Source organism: Paroedura picta, chromosome 6 (genome assembly GCF_049243985.1).
Source record: "Paroedura picta isolate Pp20150507F chromosome 6, Ppicta_v3.0, whole genome shotgun sequence".
NCBI lineage: Eukaryota > Metazoa > Chordata > Lepidosauria > Squamata > Gekkonidae > Paroedura > Paroedura picta.
Window position 1 is genome coordinate 85,161,559 of NC_135374.1, and position 14,680 is coordinate 85,176,238.

Genomic DNA, 14,680 nt, shown 5'->3' on the forward strand with positions numbered 1-14,680 from the left:
ATGTTTCCTCATAAAGACTAGTTGCTGCTCTTACAATTGCTGCTCTTACAACTAGTTAAATGCTTCCATATACAATTTTTCTATTTTATTTGCATATGTGAAAAGATATAACATAATAAATGCATTACAATATGAAAGACCTTACATTTTCATAATTGTAAACACATAGAAGATAACTACCATTGAGCTGTCCTGTACATTATTGATATGCTGTAGCAAAAGGAGCCCAGAACACTGTAGGACTGTTAATTTCACAAATTTTATGACATCACCCTGTTGATTAACTAATCACCCTTATCTTCTATTTTTTATATCCAAGCAGTTGCCAGTAATTTTAATGCTATTTCCTCTTACAAATATAAACCTGATCACCACAGAAGGACTAGTTATCTATTCCATATTCACAGGGTGTTGCTTCCATGTGCTCTCTTTTATTTCTGATACTTAGGGGCTTTACGCACCGGGATCTTTGTAGCAAATTGGTCACTGAATGAAAAATCGCCATTTAAAATAGTGGAATTCGTCGTTATGCATACCTGCCTTTGTAGTGGAATCCAGTTGCGTTTTGTAGCGTTTCCCACAGGCTTCTGGTCTTGGCAGAAATCGCTAGAAAGGAAGCGCTATTGCCAAGCTCGTCCCGCCTCTGGCCGTCAAGCAGCCAATGGGCAGCCGTTAGCATGCTCCCAAACAGCCCCTTTCCCTTTAAGAAAGGTTTTTTTTTTTAAAAAACAGACCCATTGCAACGAATCTGTGTAGATTCGTTGCAACGGAGAGACCCATCCAGCTGCCTGGTGTGTTTGAGCTGTCGTTTGATCGTTGCCACGCTTCCTCCGAGTGAAAAAAAAAATCCCCCCCCCTCACGGGCCCGATTTTCGGCTGAATGAATGTGTAAAAATTAAAGGGAAAATACATCAGCAAACGGGCTTTTCTATGGTTTGTGCTTAGTGACTAAAGGGGAGGGAATGAAGCCAGGGAAGCCTCTAAACAGAAAGAGGCTCGCTGGTGCGTTTATCCCCGCTCGCTCGGAGAAAAAAAAATGGCGATCGCTTCGCCGGAAGATCAGAGAAGAGAGCCAGGGGGAGGGACTTTGTAGAAACCGCAACAATGTTAACGCACAGGTCTTTTTCGCTAGTGTTGCAGATTGGTTGCAGGAGTGTATCGCTTTCCAGAGGGTGAATCCACTTTTGGGGATTTCCCTGAAAGCGCTACAAGGAAGCGCTTTTTGCAGATTGGTTTCAGGTGTGTGGCAGATTGTCGACGACGTTGTGCAAAACAGCAAATCAGTAGCGTTTTCAATTGGCAACCATTGTGCTATTTTGAAGGCGTGCAAAAAGCCCCTTACTCTTACTTGGATCTCTCAAGTCTTTCCAAATTTTTGCTTCGCTATCCACCATCCGTTCACCTGATTTCCTCACAGATTTTTTTTACCTAGATTTGAGCTAGATATTGAACGGCAAATATGCCATTTTCCTCATCAGTGATATATTATTTAATTCAAACTTACCTTAACATTGGTCAAGAAAATGTGGCTGTGAACTGACCAAAGCTATTTAAGATGTTTAAGATTCTGGATGTTTACCAGAATGCTGTATTTTCATGCTAGCCTGTCAAATTCATATTGGGAATAATTATGGTTTCTCTAAGCAATATATGTCACGTGTGGGATTTTCTGTTCATTTCCTATGCTTTAAAACCACTGGCAAAATTTTATCTTCCAAATCAACCCTCTTATTTCCATCCTTTAAAAAATAAAATTGAAGCGGTCTTCTCTTCTTGAGAATGCCTTCCAAACTCTTGTACCAAAAAAAGAGAAACCAGCTGTTATCTGTGGGCAATAATTTTGATATCAGGAAACCAATATTTTACAGCATACTTTATAAACTGACTTTTCCCAGAGATCAGTTCGCAATTTCCCACTCCAGTGAAGCAGAATAATAGCTTAAATAGTCCTAAAGATAGGAAAACTGTGGCAGGTATGCATACTTATATCTTCTCAGACTTCAAGGATTGTACTAATCTTTCTGTAAAAGGTCTATAGGGATTGGGTGTATGTACCTGCATTTTAGGTGGTATGGGTAGGTATTCTGGGAACAATGTAATTTTGGTTCCCACTACATGTATATTTTAACATGTGAAGGACTGATTGCTGCATACATGACATTCGTATCTAATGTGCCCAGCCTGCATTTTGTGGTTCAATAGCTGATCTGGGAATACAAGTACTGGGAGAAGCAGGCTTCAGACACTTGGGGCCATTCCGCACAACGACCAATGTTGCTAAATGTTTGCAGTATGCAGAAACGCTATATTTAATAGTGGAATTTGGTCATTCTGCACACCTTCAATTCTAGTGGAATATTGAAGTCCTGGTAGTGGTCTATTCATTCCCCACAGGATTCTGGTCTCTCCGGAATCGCAACAAAGAAGGCGATATTTTTCTGCGCTTCTTCCCGCCCCTGGCTGTCAATCAAACAGAACAGCCAATGAACTGTTGTGTTCGTGCTTCCGAAAAGCCCCTTTCCCTTTAAAAACTGTTTTTTAAAAAACCCGAAAACACCAGTATCAACGAATATTTGTTCATTCAGTATCTCAGAAAGACCTTTTTTGTTGGCATAGGAGCTGGCGCTTAATCGTTTACACACTCTTCAAGTAAAAAAAATCCCCCCCCCCATGGGTGCAATTTCTAACCCAAATTACATGCAGTGTTGAACAGGGGGCTGTATTGTGCTCAGAAATTTTAAAGACAGTTGCAGAAGGGAGCTTTGTTTTACTGTTAAGCACTTCTGTGGAGGGACTTCAGCCAAAGAAGCCTCACTTATTTGTTGCTTGCGCCGGTTTAAGAGGAAAAAATTGGCGATCACATCTCCGGAAGCTCAAGGGCGAGAGCTAGGGAGAGACATTCTACCGCTATTTTGAGAATGCACATGTCTTTCGCTGATGTGTTGTGGCTTGTGCTCAGAAGTGTAGCGATTTTTTCAGGGGGGATCCACTTTTCTGGATTTCCCCGTAAGCGCTATAAAATTCTGATTGTTGCTGAAGTTTGGCGGGAATTTTGTGGTTAGTTTACGATGTCACGTGGAACATTAAATTAATAGCATTTACAAAAGGTAAGACTTTGGCTACATTTAAGTTGTGTGGAATGGCCCTTGGGATTGAGGCTTCAGTCCCATAATTGTGGCTGTACTTAACCTGCAAGCACATTCCCCTGCTGGGCTGACCCTTGATGTGTTTGATGAAAATAAAAAGTTGCATGATGCATGATCCATTTATAGATGTTATATTTACTAGCCAAACATTTTCAGCCCTTCAAAAAAATAAAGTATATTTGGTCTCAAATTAGCTCTGCATTTATGGTACTTTCCTGCACAATCATCAGATTCAGCAGTTCCCATAATTAGTAAATGATGCTCTTTATCCACAATCAGAAGCAGCTACATCATGATGAAGCTAATCAGTACCTGCTCAATAAAAGCAAATGCAAAAATACTCCTTCTGTTCACATTTTCCATGAAATGGGATGAGAAGAGGTGATCAAAGAACATTTTATTACAGGGGAGAAGGAGTAATTTGGCTTTGGAGATGTAACCAGAATGTATGCAAGATGCCTTAATGGGTCTTTTTGATCTTTAATTGCCAGGGTTTTGTGATAACCTTCACTGGATTGTTTGAAGCAGCTGTTTTAATCAGCTCAGTGGCTGTCATGTGGCCCTCTGATTACCAATCAAACAAGCGCTGAATGTATATAAAAAGCACCACTTTAGTGTTCTCCATTGCTATGATTTCTTTTACTTGTTATATACTTTTGAATGGGCTGCTGTTTAGTTGCTTAAATTAGAATGAGTTCACAAGTGTGGTTATCCTGTGCACTGTGATAGATGTTCTTGTGTACCTTATGCCTTTTCTTAAATTGATAATTTATTGAAAAGCTGTTTTTTTTTTTGGTGTGTGGAACTATTACAGAGTAATAGTCACCATCCCTTCTGCAAATGCAGAGGTTGCACTCCCACGGATCCTCATTTATCCTGTCTCAATTTTAATTATTATAGTGATCCATAAATCTATATAGACAACGAAGAGTGAAAAGGAGGAGTGGGTGGAATACTGTGCTGATCTAGATTGGTGAATACTTTACTGGGAACAGATTTTAATGCATCTAAAAGTAGTGATACCCAGGCTCTCATATGTATGTGGGACACAAGCCTGCTCCGGAGCTTTTTAATCCCTTTATCTCCCTCTCTCACACACGCGCGCACACACACACACCCCTTTCCACCCCACTTTCCTCTCCCCTCTTTCTCCTTCCCTCTTCCTTCCCCAACCTACTCCCCAGTCTCTCCCTCCCAGACATAAACACATGCACACAAAGATTCTTGCAGGAGGGCCCTGGCCTCTGCCAGCCTGAAGGGCAGCACCTGGGCCTGCACTGGTGTCACAGCTTGGGTGCCGGCCCCTGGAGGGCAGCCGCTCCACCCTTGGGAGCCGCGCAGCCTGTGCCCCGGCCTCCAGAGGCCTCCACCCTAGACTCCCTGCTCTCTCCCCACCTTTGTGGTGACACTGCCCTGCCCAGACTCTGCACCACCTCATGATATCCCCTGGCTGGGCAGAGTGGCGCTGCCCTGCAACTACCCATGCCTCCCAAGGCAGCGTGGCAATGGCCCGGCATCCTCCTGCAATGGTCCACACTGCCCTAGTTGGCTGCCTGCCTTGGTGATCCGCAGCTACCCCAGACTCTTCTGCCGGACTCCCTTTCCGTACCCATTTCCATCTCAGGGCCTGTGCCAGGAGTTATGTCCCACATCAAAAAAACATATGTCGTTGGTCACACATTCTTTGTGTACGTATTTTGATTCAAGTTCTCATGCATGACTTATTCCTGCTTTCCTTAGCAATCAATACAATAGCAGCATAATTGTTTTGATCTCAGGGTGGATTTTTTTGTGGTAAATCTGCCATCCATTTGCATTTTTCCAGTTGCTACATTGGTTTCCTTTGTTATAGAAGATGTACCTTCAAAAATCAAGATTGTTTTGAGCAATGGTGCTATTGTCATTGGTAATAGTGCCAGCCTCTCTTTTTTCTGTTACATGTGTTAAAAGAGGGACCTGGCATGCACATGTGTGACATATCGTAGCTTATTGTCCGTGTGGAAAAATGGCCTCTATGTCACCCCTGTATTTGGATGTTTGGAGTTGCAAACTGATTTATTAAAGTTTTTCTGTCAACAAAGAGGAGACAAATAGAGAGGAGTGAATTGCTCCCACATTAGTCAATCGCTTTCAAGGGGTTGGTACTTAATGTTAAGCTGTGGAAATGTCATAAGCAAGCTGAGAACAATGAAATAAACTTTACAACAGTCTCCACCAGAATTGAACATACTAACAGATATTGCCCCCAGACTCATAAAAAATACATAGCATGTTGACCCTTGGGTCAAGCAGGGTCCATTGCCTAGCATGAGTTACTCCAAAACACAATGACTGGAAAACCTTTTTAGGTTTTTTCAGTTTAGCTGTAGCAAAACTAAGTCAGTCATAGGGAATTCATGCCCATTGAAACCTGTGCCAAGGACACAGGATTGTATAGAATTGTGTACATCTACCTCATAGGGTTGGCATAGAAGGCTGCCTGCATCCCTGGACCCATGCAATAATGTCATAGTCATCTTCAGATTCATTTTTGTTCCCTCCCAAAGTCTCCAGGCTAGTCCACGAGCCCTGATCTCATACTTCTGATGGGGGCAGGGTCACCAGGTCGACTCATCCTTCAGTCTTATATGAAACAGAATATATTTCTAAACAACCCTTTATTTCTGGTGCCAGCTTGATTCAGGCTCAGTTCTATCTGGTAGGCTGAGCTACAACCACCCTTAATTCCATAGCATATCTGTATAGCACTCTATAAACATTTCCCTCATGTTCTATTGTAGGTAAAAGCTCATATAGCAAAGCCTGGCCAAACAAGCAACTTTTTTTCTACACAAAGAAGAAATAGCGATGAGATCTTTACAAGTGGGGTAGCCGTGTTGATCTGAAGCAACAGAACAAATTTAGAGTGAGTGGATTTATTCCATGACATTGTACACTGAGGACATGTGCGTGCACATGAAAGCTCATACCTTGAATAAAACTTTGTTGATCTTAAAGGTGCCACTGGACCTTAAGCTAGATCAGATCTTGGTCTCCAATATAAAACTAAAGCCAATTTCCCAATAACTGTATCATCAATTAGAAGTTTGTAATCCTTTTCATCAACCCATCAAGGATGTGTGCTGGATATCATAGAATCATAGAATCATAGAGTTGGAAGGGGCCATACAGGCCATCTAGTCCAACCCCCTACTCAAGTCATTAGATATCAAGGCATGATATCATGGGATACTTTTTAAAAAACAACCAACAGTGCTACCTTATTGTGACACAAAGATATATTGCTGTTCTCCACTTCTTGGAGAACAGGTGAGGTGCCAGATGATTGGAAGCGGATGAATATTGTCCCCATCTTCAGGAAATGTACTTTCATTTCATTCTGGTAAACTGTTTATATAAGAACATAGTGAAGAACATAAAGAAGGCTTAAACTAATGATGGATGAACACATTTGTGCTTGACTCAGGTCAGAAATGCTACTAAATGTCATAGCCGAAGCATTTCAATTTGAAAATAAGTTTTTGTTTTACTTATTTTTGCTAATCCTTATATTTATGAAACAGCCTGGGGTTGGGGGGTGGGATGTGTCCGGCTGTCCAAGTTAGAATAGGGCCAATCAGGGTGCAGCCAGCATTCCCCTGATTGGCCCTGCCCCTGCAGCTCCCGCCCTCCGTCCCTGGACTCTAGCCTCTTTGCTCTCAGATACCTCAGTGCCTGGAGCCAGCAGCAGGTAAGGGGAGAGGGCCCTGGCTAAAGGGCTGTGGTGGAGGACTTGCTAACAAGGGCCTCTTGGCCTGCTAGCCTGGGCTGCTGACGATGGCCTCCCGGCCTGCTGAACAAGCTGCCCAGCCCCCGCCTGCCCCACATGATCTGGTTGCGAGCTGCGGCCCAAAGCCACCTTAAGCTGCCTGACCAGGGGAGGGGGGCCCTTTCAAGGAACGGGCTTTGAAGCTAGTTGTACTTACAACTTTATTTTTGTGTCATTTTCTGCTTCCTTGAACCATTTTTTCCTTTTACATTTCCATTAAGCTTGTCATTATTTTTGTATCTATTTCATATAATGGCATGAAAGAAACAAACTACTCAGGAACACTAACTACAAAGATGGGCAAATGAAAAGGTTCGCAACAATAGAAAAATAAAAGAAATGCAAAAAGCATCTTCTTGTCAAAAATTCAAAAATTGCCAGAGGGCATTAGGGAAGTGTGCTAAATGCATGCATGTATGCGCTTTCTCTCATACTCACGACCTTGGAGTAAGTCTGTTTAAGCACAGGATTTGATGTAAATAACCTCTTCCCAGTTTTCTCTGGCTACTTACGTTGGAGGCTGATGAGAACTGTAGAGTTCATGGCCTTCTCGCACTGAACTGGCAGTCTCAGCAGACCAAAGATTTCTGTGTGCCAACAATAAGTATGGAAGCAGCCAAATATGCAGATGGGAAAAATGTTTGAAATACAATTAATTTTATATGGTAACTAAATCATCAACATGAGCGTATATTGGGAGGGAAAAGGCAATGGCAGGCAAGTAAAGGTCAATTTTAATTGTAAAGACTATTACCAGCTAAAATCAACTGTAGGTTTGCATAGTTTATTACTTATTTAGATATATCCCTATTTATTTCAGTATTTATTTAGATATTATGTCCCTCTTTATTTTGGGTATTATGCCTCTATTTTCTCCTTACTGGAGGGCTAAATAGCTCACAACATTGTTCTTCTTTCCTCCCTTTTATCCTCACAACTCCTGTGAGGTAGGTTAGGGTCAGATACAAAATGGCACTTATTTGTCTTCTACCCATGGCTGATAAGATTCTAGAGCAGAGCTCTGGGCCTGTGAGCCTTGTATCCAGCAGTGAACACAGAGTCCCAGACAAGGAAACTTTAAACAACAAGAAAACTGATGCATCCTGTGCTAGCTCACTTATACTCCACACACCCAAGATTTGCCAGACCTAGTTGTACATCCAGACAGCTCAAGCAGGAGTGCTCCACAAACAATAAAAAGTAGAACCCTACCCTGGCCCACCTTTGGCCTCTCATTTGTAGAGCTGATGACATTATGGGAAGGCTCGCTCTTTCTGTCCTTCCCCTTCCATGTGAAGATGTACCTGTCTCTTGCTAGGTACTGTTCCTTGTTGACAGCCTGATCAGTTTAAGCCAGATTCATTGGGCTCCAACAGTTTTGGCTCCTTCAGACTTGCTTCCTCCTTATCTTGCATGCTGTCTTTGTGGAAAGAAGGATGCTTGACTTCCCAGGGAGGTTTCATGACAGTTGAGATTTAACTGAGATCTGGATCAACACTCTGACCACTAAATCATGAAGCTGGCTCTCTTATACATACACACAAGCATGTGCCAACTCTATTAAAATTAATCAGCTTCAAATTAATGTTCTGATTTCCTAATGAATATATTTCTTTGGTGAACTGAAAGTGATAACCTTGAAATTGTCTAGAAGTCTGAGGAGCTGGTGTTACCCTAGAAAATCAGTGTTTTTAAACTTTCTATATGCTTTAGCTGCCTTAGCTGCAGTCAAAAGAAGAGAAAGAAGCCTAATCTAAAGATTAGGACAAAATTACCAGCTTGCCCTGCATCATGTGTGTGGCAGTATGAGAGTATTGTATCTACAGGAAAGACCTGTGGAGACATGTGTCTCCATGGAAGACCATGTGAGGTGAGGGGTCATGGGGCAGCTCCCTGGCTTGCCAGTGATTAAAAACCTTCATCGGGGAGGGGGGAAGTTATAGTGAAGGCTTTCAGTTTGCATGAGTACATGTGGCCTGCTGTGGTCCATCCTGCCTACTTTCTGCAAAGAACAGTATACCTTAAGAGGGGGAAAGGTAGTACTTTTGGCATTCAAGTGTCTGTGTGCCCCCATGGAAATTTCTTGTTGGAGTCTCCATGTCCATGAACTACAATTCCCATGAGTCTCTGCCAGTAGCATGTGCCAGAGTGGCAGTCAGGTGACACTGCAGCACCTAGCTCAATGGAGGAAGCCCCCCCTCCCACATGAAGAGTTATCATGGTAACAGTTTCAACTGCATAATTGCTGCAAAAAAAAACCCGTGGTATCAGAGAACATGCATAAACATGACTGTTTAAAAATGACAATTTAAAACAGTGTACTGACTATAGTGAAAAATTGTGAGTGCATATTGGCCTCTATGCACACTTAGAGTGATGTAGCACCTCTTAATGCCCTAGAATACTGAGTTGCTCACTCCAACAATCATGTGTTAAAACAGTTGCACAGGGGATCACTAAAAGTTTGCCAGGAAGGGGAATGAATCACATAAAGGGTAAATGTAATCCAAACACAATTCTTTAATTCTTTTTCAGGATAGCCAGGGGCTCATACTCTCACTACCAAGAGAATCTTTCTCCCAGACCAAACGGACTGAAGGATAGAGCACAGAGGATTTATATCTTCTGCTGATTTGACAAGCCATCTTCTCTTTGAAATTTTGCTTCCTCAGCTCCCTCCTCTTGCCAGTCCATTGTAAGACGAAAAGGTGCTGAGCATCCATTCGTACTCCTGATTACTTTATTAGGTCTTCCCAGGTGTTCTGATTTCTTGAATTCCGGCTGAAATGAAACAAGCTTTAAAGAACAATTATCAGAAAACTAACTTTGTTTAAGCTCAAATCCAAGGTCATTTAAACGAATATGCTCATTTCTACAAATAACTGCTTTGTGTAAGTAGCACAGGTACAATGGAATGCTTAGATAAGGCCGGCCGCAGTAACATCCACATCACTTTTCTGTATCAGACAGCTGTTTATATCTTGTATCTAGAGCTATGGCTCAGTAATACATTGATCGCTTTTAATATAGATTTGTGTTTTTCTAGCATGGCAAATCTAATATAAAATCCCAGTTGATAGAACTGCTAGAGGTGCTTTTAAATTGCACTCATTTTGTATCACCAGAGCAATTTTGATGTTGGATACACACGAAAGCTTATTATGTGACATAGACAGTTTATTCTCTTGATAGCAATTGGGGTTGATGCACCAGCTTGTGTATGATCAGTGTCTGTAGGGTATTTTTTTTTCATGGATTAGATATTGGCATTCTGAAGTCACTGCCAGATTTCAGCCATATTAACAGAAAACATCCCCCAAACAGAATGTATTTCATTTAAAGAGGTAATTCTGGTTGCAGAGTATTTTGGCTCCTGTAGCTGACACAACTGCCACAGACCCTGCTGAATGTATGTGGGGTGAACTAGCATCTCAAAGACCAGTGATTCCCTCTTCATTTCTGTAATATATTGGATATCAGAATATGGATTTAGAGGGCCATTCCGCACTCATTCAAAATTGCACAATGGTTGCAAATTGAAATCGCTACTGTTTTGCTGTTATGCACAACATTGTTGACAATCTGCAACACTCCCGAAACCGATCCGCAAAAAGCGCTTTGTTGTAGCACTTTCAGGGAAATCCGAAAAATTTCCCTCCGGAAAGCACTACTCTTGCAACCAATCTGCAACACTAGCGGGAATGTTCTGTGCGTTACCATTGTTGCGGTTTCTGCAAAGTCCCTCCCCCTAGCTCTCTCCTCTGATCTTCCGGCGAAGCGGTCGCCATTTTTTTTTTCTCGGTGCGAGCAGAGATCAACGCACCGGCGAGCTTTCGTTTACCCATCAAGGCTTCCCTGGCTGCAGTCCCTCCCCAGAGCTGTTTTAAGTCACCAAGCACGAAGCAACACACAGCCCCGTTTGCTGGTTTATTTTCCCTTTATATTTCACTGTATTTTTGGCCGAAAATCGTGCCCGTGCAGGGGGGGGTATTTTTTTTCACTCGGGGGGAGCGTGGCAACGAGGAAACGGCAGCTCAAACACCACCTGCTAGCTAGATGGGTCTCTCCGTTGCAACGAATCAACGCAGATTCGTTGCAACGTGTGTGTTTTTTTTAAAACCTTCCTTAAAGGGAAAGGGGCTTTTTGGGAGCATGATAATGGCCGCCCATTGGCTGCTTGACGGCCAGGGGCGGGACAAAGCTCGGCAATATCACTTCCTGGCTAGCAATTTTTGCTGAAACCGGAAACCTGTGGGAAACGATAGAAACGCAACTGGATTCCACTACAAAGGCAGGTATGCATAACAACAAATTCCACTATTTAAAATGGCGTTTTTTCGTTCCACAACCAATTTGCTACATAGATCCTGGTGCGGAATGGCCCAGAGTGTTTATCTCACCCCAAAATGGTGTGGTACCTTAAATATTTGGAGATAGCACTTTTCCACTGGAAAGAAAATTAACGTCTCCTGAACTGGAGAAAGCAAATGATTGGCTTTTAAGTTTTATATTTCTGTTGTCAACTCTTCTCAAATGTTTAAAAAAAAAACTAACCAGGAGTTGTATACACTGAAGCTTGAGCTTCTTGTTGGTTTCTAGACATTACACTCAAAATGTGAAAAAACAGGTCTGCAAATAACTAACACACCTACTTTCTATGCTTTCAAAACTAGCCAGGATCGGCCCTGCTTAGCATCCGAGAACTGAAGCTTGGGCTTGGCCTCACTGGGGCTATCCAGGTCAGGGCAGACTATGTAAGAATGCCATGAAATAAGATGCTACCAAGGATATTCCAATGACAAGCCAGGAGGATAAAATAGAGGCAATTGATGAAGTCCTGCCACTGAATGGAGGGGATAGTGTACATTTTGTATGCGCTTAGGCTTTGGCCGTTGGCTAGTTGGGGTAGACTGGTGGAGGGAAAGGCAAGTGATTCCATTCCTCAGCTCTACACATTCAACAGATGATTCTTATTGGTCTGAACAGACTAGGAAGGAAAGAAATTGACTTTAATTTAATCAAATACACTCTAGTGCTTTCTTGATTTTTGCCAGCTCATTTAATGTGTATTTTGAAACTATTCATGCATTGTTATTAATTACTGGAATATTTTTAATCCCAAATGATTGTTATTTTTAGCACCCTCAGATGAATGGCATTAGGTAAAATTACTCATTTCATGCATTATGACTGAAACAGTTTTTAAATCTTTTCCCCAGCACCCATATACTTGCAAATAGGAAGCATATTGAGTTTAGATAGCTGATGGCTTCGGTTATCTTTTCTTGACCTCAGCAATTATTTAAGTAGGTACAAATATTTTTCTATGGTGAAAATATATAGCCATTTATGAAAGGAGAGTAATGAATTGCCAAGGTCCTTCCCTTTAGCTTGCAGCCAAAGTATAAGTTCATAGTTTAATCAAAAGCGTTGGCTAACTTGATTTCAAAATGCTGTGACCTAGAAGTCTGACATTCTAAGTTACAATTTCTTGGTAGGGAATAAATGGGAACTGTTTTGATAGATTTCAAAGCTTATGCAATTTCCTGAGCAACAATTACATTGTGAGGATTTTGGTTGACTGAAAAATATAATAATTTATGAGTCTGAACTTGCTTTGCTCATGATTCTAAAGGACACAAAATATATACTACTTTGTGTAAGTAAGTGATAGGTAGGGATCATGAAATTTTTTGGATGAAATTCAAGCAGCATATTAGATGAGATCAGCTGTATGATTTTAAAAACCTTCATCAAAGGGAAAAGTATTTTTATTGCTCACCATTTAAAACTGGATTTCTGTACAAATGTAAGCAATTATGTACGGTTAGATGACAGACTTTATGGAAAAGTTGGCAGCTCAGTTCAGATAATCACAATTCTTCATTAAGATCTTTGTTTTCTTTCTCTGGGTACTGATAACCAAAAATCTGGATGAATTGTACAATGAGAAACCCACTGCTCATCTGGGAAGTTCACTTTAGGGAGCCATTATCAGGTCAAGGCTAAATGATGTGGGGAGGAAGGTATAAAATGTTTTACATACTGAATAATATTATAAATGATATATTTAGATTTTGATTTTTATACTACCTTTCTCAAGCTAGTTATCTTGGGGTGGTGTACAACAAATAAAACATTGGTCATAATGAAAACATAAATAATTATATAATTTAAAAAATGTATAACAAAATCAAAATACCCAATCTTAGCACAGATGTTGTCACATTCTGATCTGCTGGTTAATATGTAGGTCTGAAGAGGGAATAAGTGGGGTGAAGGGGGAGGTGCGGGAGGCCCAATCATGTATGCCAGTTTGGGCTCATTGGAGGAAAAGCAAGCGAGACAGTAAAAAGTCAATAATTACTGGAATATTTTAAAATCCCAAATGATTGTTACTTTTTAGCAACCTCAGATGACTGGCATTAGGTAAAATTACTCATTTCACGTGTTATGACTGAAACAGTTTTTAAATCTTAATTTTTCATTGATAATGATAATGGGTTGGATCCTAGCCATTGAGAGTGGAGTAGAGCTTTTGGAATGGTTATGTGTCACTTCCTCCTATCTGTAACCTTCTGAACCTCCGGAAATCTGCTCTTCAACAAATTCTTGAACAAGAGGGAGGAGATTCATATCTTTTCCATAGCCCACTGCACCTCATCCCATGTTCTTTAGGGGTGGGGTGCAAAAAGAGGAGCAAGGCATCAGAGATTCCTTCCATGATCTCTTCTCCACTCATTAGTTTGCATTCAAGCTAATAACTATTTAAGAAATTGGTACTGAACTATTTTTTAATTAACACTATGGCCCATTATGCACGGCCGCTGAAACGGCGATTTCGGGTCACATGGAAAACGCGGAGGGGGAAGACGCGAAGCAAACTGGTTATGCATGGGACGGGGCGCGATGGCGGCAAAATCCGGAGTGGCAGGTGTCGAGGCATCGATGCGGAGCCAAGGGGAAGCGAGGCGAGCGCGCCGCTGCGTTGGCGTGCATTGGAGGTGGAGGCCAGGAAGGGCGGAAGCAGCCTGCGCAGGCGCAGCCCTGCTGGGTTTGTCAGGCACGGAGGGGGAGGGAGCATGTTTCCCCTTCCCCTTAGTTTACTCCCAGTTCACCTCTCCCCTTATTTGCTGCCACGGTTCCTCTGCATCATAGGTTTCCCCTTTATATTGTTTCCCCTACTTTAAGCTTTGTATTGTATTGTATATTTGTGCTTTGTTCATTCACACTATTTTATAAAGTGTTTGTATTTTCTTAGAGACCTCGCCTCTGTTCGCATTTGTGGTTGGGGTGTGTGTTTGGGAATGGGGGGGAGGTGGGTGGCTGGCCTCTCTGCCGTCCTTAGCCGCAGCGATCCCCTCGCCCCCCTCCACTGTGAGCTCTCTGGCCACCTTTCCGTCCGTGTTCCCTTGATTTCCCCCTGGCCTGCGCCACTGTTCGTTTCAGCAGCCACTTGAGCGGTTGCTCCGCCTCCGACCCTCTGGCCTCCCCGATTATGCATGCGGTCAATTCGGCGGCCCCTCCGGTTGCGCCCTGGTCGTCCGGGAAGCTGCGCTTTCTTCCGTGTTCCACTAACGTGGCTTTTTCGGCGGCGTGCACCGAATCTGCAGCCAGTTGCAGCCGACTCTGTGCGTTATCGGTGATTTTAGTCGCCACCATTCCACCCCGAACACACGCTAAAACACCCGTGCATAATGGGTCTATGTGGGTCTGTGCTTACAAG

The 14,680-nt window shown here is 42.3% G+C and overlaps 1 protein-coding gene across 2 annotated transcripts in view; it reads left to right on the plus strand.

Moving 5' to 3' along the window:
- Window positions 1–14,680, plus strand: part of OCA2 (OCA2 melanosomal transmembrane protein) — a 195,156-nt gene that overhangs the window by 100,410 nt on the left and 80,066 nt on the right. The window lies entirely within an intron of this gene.